The sequence below is a fragment of the Gallus gallus genome, chromosome 5, assembly GCF_016699485.2.
Source record: "Gallus gallus isolate bGalGal1 chromosome 5, bGalGal1.mat.broiler.GRCg7b, whole genome shotgun sequence".
In the NCBI taxonomy this organism is placed as follows: domain Eukaryota; kingdom Metazoa; phylum Chordata; class Aves; order Galliformes; family Phasianidae; genus Gallus; species Gallus gallus.
In genome coordinates this window covers 2,511,859-2,526,471 of record NC_052536.1, presented here as the reverse complement: position 1 = coordinate 2,526,471, position 14,613 = coordinate 2,511,859, and the positions used below count along the sequence as shown (strand labels likewise).

Genomic DNA, 14,613 nt, shown 5'->3' with positions numbered 1-14,613 from the left:
CAACTGAGCTTCAGTTGTTTAGTTTGTGTTAACTAAGCAAAAAATAATTCCACTTACCTGAAACAGAAATTCATTTGTTTCCCAGTATTTGATGGGAGTGGATGTTCAGTCTGCCTCCACATCCATCATCTGTTGCACGTTAATGAATATCCAATAATGTCAATACTAACTGAGAAACAGCTGCCAGAATCTGTTAGCAGTCAGACGGGGGCAAGTTGTAATTTCCACTGCACATTCGCAATACAGAAGTACTTGAGCTGATTGGCACAGAGTATGTAGTTTCCTATACTGACAAAAGTTGTCCATCTTTATGCAATCCAGTGTTTCACCACCTTTTAGGAGAGATAGCACTGACAGTAAAACAAACCCAGCAAGGCACTAATTATTAAAAGCCCTGTTGGTGCACTGCAGCCTTTGCATTGACAACATTAGCTGCCCAAGGAGCCAAAAAGATGTGTCATTTTTTACCCAAATTTAATATTACTATTGATACAGAAAAATCACTATATGAAAATCACGCAATTGTAGTGCCAGATTCTGAATTAATCCTCATAGCAAAGTAAGACTAGAAACTGTGCTCTACGTTCTTCCACAAACCAACTGCACTTCAGATTACTGCTGACCTTTTCACAACAGCATAGATTCAGCTATCTAGACTGGAAGCCAAAAAGCAAATAAAGTCACCTAAGGGGTAATGGGTTAAAGTAAGCTGCATAACAGAGCAGAAGGCCTGACCTTCAAAGGTTCTTGTCAGTTGTGCCCAAGTAAATGGAGAAAAAATTTTATTATTATAATTCTAGAAAGTTTTTAAATGGAAAAAAATAATTCATGTGCATGAATCTGGCCTCTCTAAGGCCAGTGTTTTAGGAGTTTGAATCAGCCTAAATGTCAGTTACCCAGGTACTAATACCTATCCAGCAATGACCTTCATCTTCCTAATATACTTGCACAATTTTCTATTTTGTCAGTTAAATTACAATTCAAGTCCACAATTTTTTTTTCTAGCCATATTCCACTAGCAAGGAAGAATTTCATGGAGAGAAAAATCACGAGCACTCCTACTCCAGGTAATGGGACTGCATTAGTAACAATTTCAGGCTGCCATGGGATTCCTATTGGCCAAATGATGCACTGTAGTCTTTGAGATGTTTTAGAAAGAAGTGTAAGCCAGCTAGAAGCAAGAACTGAAGAATTGAATCAACGTTGCATTAAACGGAGCTTTCCTACCTTAAGAGTAGAGTCTGGAATGCAAGGGAGCAAGGAACAGAAAGCGCTGTTCATGAGGTAACAGAAAAGGCAGGAAAAGCAACAGCACTTCTTGATCAGCCACTGCAGTGATAAGTCTGACTTTACAACCTCTCTCATGGTCAGCAGAAGCAAGAGTCCACTAACCTAGCCTTATGTCTTGGGTTTCATGCATGCAAAGCAAAGAGCAACCATGTGGTCCAATTGCCATTACAGAGATCAGTTGCCTTGGGAAACTGCCTGCTTTACCCACGCTAAGAGCCAGCCGATAATTTCTCAGTGAAACCTCACTACAAATTAGACTTCCTTTTTTCCAAAACAGTGTCTCTGAGATAACACCAGCTCACATTCATGTCTGAAGACATTCCTTTGCATTCATGTAAAGCTACCAATATGTACAGATGAATTCTCTAGTGAAAGCTTGAGAGAAAAATACAAGCCATAGGAATTAGGCTAACAAAATAATGAAAATGAAGATAACAGGTATACAATCCTAAGGAAAATGAGAGCTAGAAAGGAGTTTGCGTTTCAGGGGAAAGGCATCTGCTTGCTTGTTTTAGAGCACATTAAGCAAAACAATAACATATTTAAAGGAAACCAAGCAAGAAAAAAAAAAAAAAAAGGATTAGAACTGAGAATACATAAACCTAACATACATTTAATACAGCCAATTTCACCCTAATCATTTTCAAGCACTTTCTTAAGCCTGTAAGTAGAAAGAAAATCCAATTTCTACTATGGAAACACAGTCATCTCAACAAGGACAATTGATATGCAATACATGCAGCTTGATTGAGGGATTTCAGGACAATATATAAAAAAAGAAAGTCTTCAAGAGAACAAAACAAAAAAATGCAATTAATCAGAAATAGCAAGAAAGGAAGTGGTGATGTCTAATCTAGAAAATGAAGGACAAAAGACAAGAAAGAAAACTTAGAAGAGCAGTAAGGGAAGGAGTTCCTAGAATAACCAAAGGGTAAAATTCAAATTTACCCTTCAAATGTGAAGAACAGATATACTAACCGGAAAAAATTGTCAGGGTGTCTTACTGGAAAAATTTCTGAGTACTGAAAAAATCATAAAAGTCATCAATTCAATAGGAAACAAGCATCAATATAACTTATCTTCGTAGATGCTGCACACACAGTTCTGTGCTCAATTCAATTGCTTGAATCAATATCTCTCGTTAGATCCTTTTCTTCCCTAGGTTCAAAGAAGTTGATTGTTAAATAGATGCAGGTACCTTCAAAAATTGCACTTAATAGATTTTTCAAATACATCTAAATAGCCAAATCAACTTCTTATTCTGTAAGATTTCTGGCAGAAAGAGGAATTATCTTCCAAGAAATTAAATACGCACATGAATATTTTATTGAATACCTTTCCTCAGCTGTCAGTAGCATTAAATAAATAAAAATATTAAAAAATATTTTTTATTGCATAAACAGTATGCTTACTCTTCTACACCTGCTTCAGACTATTTTCTTGTATTGTCATGCTGTTCCTTGTCAATCACCTTCATCCAGTAAGCCCCACAGCACCCCAACAAGACAATGGAAGATTTTGTTAACACCATTATCAGAGCTTCCAGACAGCAAACCAAAACAGAAAAACCTGCACAGAGATACGCTAGGAAACAGGCAGATCCTTTATCCTTGAAAATTCTAACTCCCTTTTCTTAGCAGGACATTACAATTGGACAAACCAATCTCATTTTTAGTTTCAGCTCCAACACAGCTTCTCATGCAGTACTATAATAAATAACATGTTGGATCTTCATTAAAATTATGTTTCCACAAATTAATTATACTGGAAAAGCAGAGAACTGATTACTTGAAAACATCACTTAATACAAATGTGTAATACAAATAAATTTCTCAACTTTCAGCTGTGAGGAAAAACAGACATATTAAATTTGCACCAACGTAAGATTACGTCAAAACCCAATGCCTCTTAATAAACTCAGGACAGCTTGCCCTTAAACACACACTCTCTCTGTACTATCAGTGTACAAATTCAATTCCAAATTTATCTGAATAAAAGTCAGAGGGAGAAATGCTGGGAAGGAATGTAAATTGTGCCTGCTGAAATTCCAAAAAGGAAGTAGGCAGTTAACCACATAGCAGAGCCTTAGGTCCTTCCAAAAATTGCTTGCTTTTTTTTTGCCTTATTTTTATATGCACATTACTTTCGAATATTCAGTCACATCAGTAAGTCACTAGCTAGATTTTATGGGAAAAACGTGTCAGTATAAACTGACATTTGTCATGGATTTAGACTTGCATTTTTTAGAACCAGTTTTGTGTTTCCATCTACTGGAAACAATATATACTCATACAAAGAAAAAAAGCAACAGATAGTATCTAACAGAAGAGCCCTCAGTTAAGCTACTACCAAGGGCAAAACATTTACTATTAAACATAAAAGAAAATAAGTATTTTGACAAGAAACAGAAGGATTTTTTTAGAATTTATGACTGAAGGTTAAAACTTACTGAATAGTTAAAAGTTGTGGGGAGACGGAGGTGGCTAGTTGGTTTGTCGATATTTGTTTACTTGCTTTTGAAACTAGCTTTACCTCACAGCAAAGCCCTTAATTTTAATCCCATAACTGATCTACTCACAACACCCAGTATTCTTCTCTGGATGCAGCAAAACTGCTGTACCTTTTACCTTTACTACAGACCCTGGGCACTGTAGGGTTTCTAGCTCTCCGAAAGCCATCCTCTCCCCATCTGTTATTTGGACAAGGGCCTCCATACCCTCAAAGCCAATGTTTAAGAGCAGTGGAGAGACATCTGGAGCATCAAGTAGCTGAAAAAAAAAAATCTTACAAATTAAAGCACTTAAATCAGATTTTTTTTTTTTTTTTCACTTCAGAACTTTCACCAGTGCAAAAGAGTTTCCCCCTTTGCACTTCCCATCTCTGCAAAAGGCAGTCACAGAAAACTAACAGCATCTAATGTCCCTTCAGTGCTCCTGATGCAAAATACAGTATAGGATAAGAAATGCACACACACAAAAAAGGCTGGAAGGGACCTCAGAAGGTCGCCTGGTCCAGCCTCCTTTTGAAAGCAGGGCTAACTTCAGACATTTGGTTATGTATGGTCCCTGTAACCCTAGGTACACAATCACTCAAAATTACAGCAGCTACCCAGCCATAGCCAGAATATATTCCAGAAATAATCTCCCAAATCATGTTTGTCCAGTCATCTAAAATAAATGTACTGGCCTGCTACTGGCATGTGTTTTTCAGGTAGTATTTTCATTGTTGAATTTTCTTGTCAACTTTAATTGTGAACATCCACTAGTTTTTAGAAGAAATGACCTTCCAGGTAGTGAAAAACCATTAGTGATAAACTCCACAGTAATGATGTCCTTCACAGAACACATATCATAATGAAAGAAAAGGACAGCCATAGTAACCTTATCTTGTGTTGATTGACATTTCCATTTGCTAGAACATAAATCCATGTTCTCAAAATGTGTCGCCCTTGCTGTTTTGTGCTCCTGAAGGTAGCTGGACTTGGCTGCAGTACTCAATCCCTTAGCTTCTCTCAAATGCTCATCTAGTATACAGCTCAGTAAAAGCATCTGTACAAGGTATATTCAGCCTTTCTTAACTTGCTCTGTGTTTATCACAGTAGAAACCACATTTTCTGATAATCCATGTTCAGGAGAGAATTCAGACATCTGATTTAGTATGCAACCCAGAAGATTTTAGATCAACTTTAATCATTAATGCTCTTTGTTACTATCAAGGGAATTTGGCCTCAAGATAACATGATTTCTTAGTGTCTGATAAGAAAAAAAAAAAGCAACAGTACTTTGAGACAGGAAGGACAGGATCTGATAGGAATTCCTCTCTGAAGCTGACAGACCTTCAGATGAAAACATTTGGCCTTGGAACCATGTTAAATCACAGCATCTAAGAGACCGTTGCCTGTCACAACCTTTTCCCAGATATGAAGTCTGTGGACAAAATTTGAAAGTAAAACATCACTGGGCTCTATACGACACAGAAGACAGAACCTCTATGACTCAAATTTGCCTTACTTGTCCTCAGAATTATCTAAAACACACATTAAAGCAATCCTCACAGCCTTCACAGGTTCATAAGAAAGTAGACAGTCACCTCCTGAGTAACCAAAATCTTTTGTGCTGCAAGAAAGACACTTTTTTATACATGCACACACACACACACGTCACAGATACATACTTCCGTCATTTTTGAATGATTCCAATTACACTCCAGATTTTAAAAAAGGCAAGACCACATCACCTCAATTTAAATTTTAAAAGTTAGACATACCATTTTGAGCAATTTGTATAAAAGTACTGGCTATTTCCATTCAAATTCAAACAAAAACAATTTATTATAAACACATATACTTCTCAGCATTTTACAGCCCAGCTCAGCCACAAGTAAACTCATTAGAATATATACATATATATATATACACACACACACACACATATATATATATATACACACATACACATATGATAACCGTTAGAAAAGCCATTCAGACTTCTGTATGTGCTTTGCTCCAATTGTTTAATGCAAACACTTCCCTGGTAACAAATTGCCACTGCTTCTCTAAAATTTCTCAAATTTTTCTGCTGACATCAGTAAAAGGGAATGTCACAGTTTGCATGAGGTAAGGAGCAGAACTATAATAATTTGAAGAAAGAGCACTGGCAGTATCAAGTCCAAGTCTTAATGGATAAAGAGCAGCAGGAGCTCTTTCTGCTCACAGTGAGGAAGACTGACTTAAAACATCAAGATTTCTGGCATGAATTTCTGTCCTCTTTCGAAGCTGAAACATGTAATGGGAACAATTTGCTACAAGGGTCATTACAGTGTAAAGATAACGATGCTGACCCTGCAGGAAGATAGTCATATTTTTTTTCTACCAGTGAGCTCATAGAATAATAGCCAACAACATTATCAGGCTTTTGTTTAACCCATTTATAAATGAGACTTATAAATGAGATTAGAGTGAACTTTTAAAGAAATAAAGTCTGTGAAAGGGCAGTTGATGTTATAATGCACTTGGCCTCTACTCCTAACCACCATCCATCCACAAATCTAAAAATATATAAATGCTTCCCTGTCCCCAAATCTGGAGTCCTGAAACACAAAAAGATCCTGAGTTGTCACGTTGGAGGTAGAATTCAAACTATATTGTAGAAAGACCATGAACTGCTTAAAGACAGGTGGTGAATAAAACACTATTGTTTCATTCCATATTAGAAATGATCTGCCTATTCTTGGCAAATGGCAAAAGTAAAAAGCCAAGGTTTACATAAAAGATATCCACTTATGTCCAATACAAATCAGGAGAATGCACCTCTAACACGTAAAAGCATTTGTTGAAGTGGAGATGGCATCCCCATGCTCCTTCATACGGACAAACGTCTAAACAGCCTCTGAATAGGTTTTTCATTGCAATTCTGAGGGAGTGAGATTTCCTTTAATAGCAATGATTGTAATGTATTCAAATGCAAGTTGCTAACAGAAGAACTGACAGTTGCAAGGTTGAATTCCTTTGGAACCATAATTATTTATGACACTTTATTACAAAAACTCTAAAGCATATGGATACCTTATTAGAAGTTAAAATTCATTTTCATATAAATCTCAGCACGACATTACACCAAAAGAATTGAAGTTACTCCAGAGGATGGCAAGTAATTTCATTTATACTGTTTCCAGAGCTTGGTAGTCGGAATATGAATTTAAACTAATTTATTTGTAAGTATAAAAGCAGCTCTGATAACATAAATAATCCATCTGGAGTCACATAGAGCATTTCCAACAAGCTTCAGAATCTGCTTAATATAAAAAAATATCTATTTGAAAACTTTCATCCACTAGCAAGCATGTCATCCCCAACTTTCCATCTAGGTAATTACTTTCAGGAAGGAGGTCTGTATTATTTTTAATTCTGTCTCCTCCACTAGCAAGCCATAGTACAAGGAAACTGCAATCTCGTTTATTAAAGCCCAAAGTACAAATGCATTATTTGGGTTATATTAACAAGAGAAGGGGCTTTCGCTGATAAACATACACGTGTGGAAGTTTGATGCTGGCACTGCCAAGTAAGTGAAGTCTTGAAAGTAGGTTAATAGGCACCTTCTAAAGAAACCGTGAAGTTAAAGAAAAATAATAATACATTTTTTTTAATGGTATCAAGTCACATGTTTGTGAAATGGGGACAGATTTTTTTACTGTTGGATTTCTTTTTACTTTTTTATTTTTACGTTTCCATGTGAGGAATTAAATCTGGTTGAAAAGCTGCCACTGAGCGAGTCTTCGCAGCATATACGGTGAACTTGCCTATAACACCTCTACGTTCTTCTCCCACTTTCCTCTGTTAACATTTCAACACAGAGAATTTCAGTGCATTTGTGATGAACACAATTCCTTCCTACCAATAGCTGTCCCATTTTCTTAACGTTAGGTAATTTTGCTAAGTATCCAGTGCATACAGTTAAGCACATATGTACAACTATGCAGTACAGAATATAAGTTTACTACGACATAGAGTAAATAATGACTGCAGGAAAAAGTGACACATTGTGAGGAAGGGTTTTTTTGGTGTTTTTTGTTTGTTTGTTTTTGTTTTGGATTGGGTTTTGTGTGTGTGTGTGTGTGTGTGTGTGTTTTTAGTAGACAACAAACAAAAGGATAATCACCAAAAGGTCATCCAGAAGTGAAGCCAATAGTAACTATCAAAAACCACAGTCATATATCACTGCCACATGGAAGCTTTCTGTTACTACATAATGTTAATTACACCTTCCAGTCAACAATGCAGTGAAATTAAGACAGCTGTGATCAAAATCCTAAAGTTAGTGTCAAAGGAGGAGAATTGCACAATATATTAATTTACTTCCTACAGTAAAAAATGCATCAGCTAAAGATTGCCAGTTGACTTGTACTTTTTAAAGACCACATGCAAGACTGAGTTTACTTCTTAGTGCATTTAAACTGCTTGGGAAAAGTTCTGTACACTAAATAGTCATCTACAGATAAGATGTAAGTGATCAAAGGATTAAACATAAGAGACAACCTTAATTGAATTCTCTTATCTTAAGACCAATAACAGAACTCACATTGCATGGTGAAATGTTTTCTTCTTTCTGGCAGTATAGCAACAGGTTTTTTGGGTTTTTTTATTATTATTATTTTTCCTTAAAAGTCTGCTGTGCATTTGGTCTTTGCTTCTGTGCAGTATAGCAACAGGTTGGTTGGTTGTTTTTTTTCCATTGAAAGTGTGCTGTGCATTTGGTCTTTACTTCTGGAACAAAATGAATAATTTCAGAGGGCTATTTTTTCCTGATTTCTGTGAGGATTGGTTAAAAAAAAAAAGAAAAGCACATCTTTTTCCTCTACATTTTGCTTCTCTTTCTGCACTGCTTTCAGAAAACAGGTGTTTTCCAGCCAAACCTATATGAACATAAGTACCTTTGGAGTGGAATTTCTCAAAACATTTATCTTCCTGAAAAGAATTTCACAATTATGTGTGACATAATCAAGCTTAAATGAAAAGAAACAGAAAGGAAAAAGGGCACTATGTATCTGGGACACACACTACGAGAATGTGGTTTGAAAACTAGCATCAGAATCCTGAGGACCAAAGCTTATTGTCTTAGGTTGAGAGCATAACAGCACTGTGTACAAAAGTTAAACAAACTTCTTGTTTCCCGTTGGGCAATAAGATCACACAATATTGTTTTACAAACCTAAGAATGAGATCTCCTGCATTACCAGATTAAAATGCTTAGATAATTCACTTGCAGAGCTCTAAGTCAAAATAAACAAAATGAAAAGAAAGAAAGAAAAAAAGGATGAAGAAAAAGATCAGCCACTGAATTTTACTGTTAAGTGAGATACTAATCTTCACCTCAACTGCCCTGAGAGGCCTGGGGCAAACACACAGCTCTAAGCCCCACCCTTAACTGAACTGGCAATGTCCCTAATCCTAATCATACCAACTGCCCATAGCTCCCGTGATGTCATGTGCAGCATCAGGCTGTGGCAGAAAGACTGTATGCCTGGCAAGGGAGAAGCAGCTGCAGAAAGCTACTGCGTAGTGGTACAGCAGATCAGGCAAACAGTTCACTTGGTCTGTCCGCACTGCATGCTTGGTTCCATGCTCATGGGCAAATGAATGCTCAGTTTTCTTCTCAAGGCTTTCATATATCTCTCTAATGTTGACTTCAATCTTAGTAGGATTGTACTTATATATGAATTTAAAGGCAACACTGATGAGAATAATGGGATTATGGCAACGTGTTCTTCATTTTGCAGGACAAGTTAATTCTGCAAAAACATAATACTCTCATTTTGATGAGTCTGCAGTATAAAATAAGAAAGGTTGTCTTCAATTTAGCTTGCTACAAACTCTAGGAACAGCCATACTTCATTAGTCAATACTTGATGACAAAAAATGACAGAAGTTATTTTTTGCCGTGTTGACTTTAACTGTCTTAAAAGCAGTCATATTCCCTTGAAAAGAGTTATCAGCAAGTGAGTTAGTACAACTAAGAGCAGTCTGATCTAGTCTTTACTGGACATATTTTGTGATTGGGATTGTCTTTCTTCATGTGATAAATTCTGAAAGATTTAGAAGTCCCAGGAATACTTTCTGCTCTCATTCGCAGATGTAAATCTAGAATAGCAAATTAAATTCAGACGTTCACTCATGTTTTTGAGGGTCTACTGACTCCAAAGATTTATGCTTGCCATAAAATTGAAATACAGCCTTTCTCGATGCTGTGGTAAACATTAGACACAGACTTTACATTAATTTTGCCTCTGCTGGGGAAGAACCCCTGCCTGTTAATACCATGGAGCAGCTTTTGTTCTGACTGTGCTATAAAACCCCAAACACCTGACCTATATCAACCACTTAAAGTCTGAAGAGAGAGCTTTATACCATGCAGTTTTGGGTCTCTCAAGTATGACTCTCAAAGTTGCTGCCAGTCTCCATCCTTTTGACTTTACAAGCCACAAACCTAGACAGATTTAATTTATATAATTATAATGTAAATTATATTACAAAACAGTAAATTATTTCAACTTCTTTCATATCTTCAGCTGAATGAACTTCAGACAAGACTGGGAGTTTTGTTACTATGACCTGAAATGAGAAAAAAGAGCAAGAAGCTGATGATCCCAGTTCACTTGTCCTCTGTCATCTCACAGCCCCGGCAATATGTAACGGCACCGCTACTAACATTGCAATTGCTAACATTAACGTAGATAAGAACAAACATAAATAAAGAACTGCTATTTCTGATTGTGGAAAGTATATCCAAACGTGTGATAGTTTATTAAACCCATCTTACATGAGAATGTTAACTCACTAACCTTAAGACATTTTGACTGCTTCAAGAAATTATCCTACTGACTACACAAATGCAGTTTTCTAGACCAATAATGCCAGGCTATAATTTAAAAGGTTTTTTTGTTTGTTTTGGGTTTTTTTGTTTGTTTGTTTGTTTTTAAGTCAAATGGGTAGGAGCCGGTCTTCTTATCCAATAGTAATGCATTGCTGAAAATCAAAGTCACCAAGCTAATGTGGAGCTGAGTTCAGCCAACAAGAATGAGGGAGGACATAGAAGTTTCTCATTAAACCTGTAATTTAGGTCCACCTATTTACAAAGAGGAAAAAGACAGGAGTGAAAGATTAGTACTTTGAAAATGCTACTGTATGCAGCAAGTCACAATGGACTAATCAACTCAAGAATAACAAAAGATTAATTACATGTTAAGTGTATGGTAATTTTTTTTATTTACACCTAACCTTATAATTATGAACTCACATACAGAACACCACACTAATCAAGAAAGATGTGATATGCAGTCAGAATATAGCATCTACTTAAGTATCTTCAATTTTCATAATTAAATACTTAATGATTCACTGCACAGGTAGATAAGTGATCTAAAAGGTAATAGAAGCTTCAAAATTAAAAATGAAACAGTATTTCTTCTAAGATTGAGTTTTTGGTTTTGTTGTGGTTCTCCCCCTCCCTCCCTTCCCCCCCCCCCCCCCCCCCCCCCCCCAAAAAAAAAAAAAACACTTATCTCTATCTTATTATTCCTTTTATATATATATATATATATATATATAAAACATAGAATCACAGAATGGTCTGGGTTGAAAAGGATCACAATTATGATCTAGTTTCAACCCCCCTCCTATGTGCAGGGCCACCAATCACCAGACCAGGCTGCCCAGAGCCACATCCAGCCTGGCCTTGAATGCCTTCAGAGATGGGGCCATCCACAACCTCCTTGGGCAACCTGTTCCAGTGTGTCACCACCCTCTGAGTGAAAAACTTCCTCCTAATATCTAATATCCAACCTAAACCTCCCTATATATCTATATCTATCTGTATATTTCCTACTTACTGATTTCAAGAATATTCTGTAGGAGATAGCATATCATGGATTAACTTGAACTCACACCAAAAAAGTGTGCATACAGCCTATTTATATAAGTGTGTTTTATCACTACACCTAAGTACAGGTATAACAGTACCATTTAGCTTACTATAAAAGGAGAAACAATTTATAAGAAAAATAACATTGCATCATTCTCCAAGGATTCTGCTAATAATTGTTAGAACATATCAGCCAGATTGGATTGGTGAAGACACTAATAAGAAAATAAATTATACAACAAAAGTAGAAACTGTATCAGTCAAGCGATACTCCTGAGAAGTTTTGTTGCCACTCATTTAAGTAAACTGAATAAGATTTTCTTGAAGATTATCAAAATTATTCATCTTTGTGTCATCTCCCCAAAACCCGTTAGTCCAACGAGATCACTGTAACTACAAACTGAACAGGTTTTCTGCAAAGTACTTAATCTTCAGATAATATTTCACAGCTTATGTGACATTTTTGAAAAGAGCAATAATGTGCAATAATTTCACAATGACAAATTAAGATAAAATGTTTCGGACAGAGGAAGGGAATAAGTGACTAAGTCCGAAGTTCCCTCTGAGGGATCCTAGACCATGCTATCTGGACAAAAAAAAAAAAAATAGTTCTCACAAACATTAAGGCATTTATCTTGCTAACTCTTTATGCTGAAGTAACATCGGTGTGGTGACCTTAAGAAAGCATATAAGGAAAATAACAGTGCTGCCTGAATTCATCTTACAGAAGTACATTCCTCACAGATCTCCTATCACTAGCAACTTAACCAGTAAAGAAGAAGGGGGGGGGGGGGGGGGAGAGGGGGGGGAGGCAGTACCAGGTATTCTCAACAGTATATATGGCCTTCGAATTTTCGGCCTTTTCAAGAGCAAAGGAGTCTCATCCAAGATTTCTGTCCTAATCACCATCTAAAAAGGCTGTTTCTGACACAAATTCTGAATTTTTCTTTACTTTCTTGTAAAATAGCTTTACTTTGTCAGCTGCTCCTAGAAGATCAACTAAGATTCACACAGCCTGTTTATACTCATCACACCAACAACTGGAAGACATCCTAGAGAGCGTGTCATCCTACTACAGCACACAGGTAAATAAAACGCTACAATATAATACTGAGAATATTAATCTTATAGGCTCACTTTACTCAGTGGATCCTTTTCTACATTATATCCATTACAACAAGAATGTTCTGGGGCAACACCGAAGAACTAGAAAGGAAAAAAATACCACTATGTGGCATGACAAGACATCTTGTGGCTACGGTATCACTAATACTAGATGCCTCCTGGGGGTGTGATTAGCTCTGCATGAAGCAAAGAATATTAATACTAATTTTGTTTGATGCACTCTTGTCAGCAAGAATAGACATGCATTTATCCTAACAGAGAGATTCATCCCACTTAAGATTTAAGCAGCTCTCACAATGAATCATAATCCAACCACAATTAGGTAATAATCACTTTTGTACCAGCATTACTTCACAGGCAGAAAAGGGTTGTCAGAATTTCAAGCTAGAAAGTAGCGAAGAGCACAGAACTGAAACAGGGAGGGAGAAAAAAGCGATTCTTGCTTTTGCTCTTCACTGGGAAACACAACAGAATCTCACCAAATTATTTTCAGAAGATATGGCACTTTGTAGCATCTAGGAGGCAAGGATAGTTCTGCTAGTGACAAGCATGAATTTTAATTGATTTGGCTTTATTTTTCTCATTTCCTCTCTGAGCTTCCAGACTCTTCATTTGCCAACACTTTCCCTTCTCTCTGCAGTTTCAGGACAGTCCTGTTGGTGTTTGTGAAGTAGTCCCAGACTGCAAAGCTTGTTATCATTTTCTAAGAACTGTTCTCCATCTAGCAAACTTACAGTTTTGTAACACCTAGAAATCCTCTTTCCTCTATCACTGTCTCAGGTAGCAAAGAAAGCTGGATTTATTCATTTCCATCATACTTCATTCATACATACAAGTCGTCAGGGATTTGATTTACCCTTCCAAAATTCAGTGCAACACAGACCTTACACAAATTCAAGCTGATTTCTTCCCAAAGCTCATTTTTTTACCCCACCACTAACACTACTGATGTACTGTCAGCATCACCAAAGTTGCTTGACTCAATGTTTTTAAACTTCTGCCATAGAGAAATAAGGAAAATAAACAATCTGCTACCAGATTAATAAAAATACTGGACATAGCTTGTACTTAAAAAAGAACAAGTACTCAATTCTGCATTGTGGCTGACAAGGATCCTTGAAACTGCCTTTTGCTTTCTGCACAGACCTTGTAGTACCTTCATATAGCAGTTCTCATACTTCTTCTAGGAAAAAAATATAATAGTCTCTCTCCGCTGTCTACCTTCTAAAATAAATGTATAAATTGTTTTCGTAGTCATTCAAAGTGCATATATAGGAGCATTCAAACTTCTACTTGCAGAGAACTGACTAAATGCCACAATATTTATAAAAAGAAGTTACCAAATAGCTTTATGAGCTGTTTAAAGCAGTCCTGCTCACTTAAGTATTTTTTATCAACTTAGAATTATTTAAACCCAGTCCATGCACACCTCTTTTTATCCTTTCATCCTGTCTTCCAATTCTTCATGTACTTTAAAAGCTTGTCAAAAAAAGTCTATTCCATCAGTAGTACCACTACATGAAAAACCTAAGGGATTTTTTTTATTATTTTTTTTTTACGAAGGAGTTCTGAAACTTCCTATGATAGCCAAAAGATTAAATACTGCAGACTAATATACAACAGCATTAAAAAAAAGCCTTCTAGGCAAACGCAGAAGGAAATGTGCTGTACATTGATTCATCAATTCATTTTCTAATATATACATCATTTCTAAAAATAACAGCAAGCTACAGAAAATGAAGAGAAACAAAAAGGAGAATAATGCCCCATTGCATCCTTTCCT

The 14,613-nt window shown here is 36.3% G+C and overlaps 1 protein-coding gene across 9 annotated transcripts in view; it reads right to left on the bottom strand.

Moving 5' to 3' along the window:
* NELL1 (neural EGFL like 1) overlaps positions 1-14,613 on the bottom strand; it is a 286,028-nt gene that overhangs the window by 179,929 nt on the left and 91,486 nt on the right. The window lies entirely within an intron of this gene.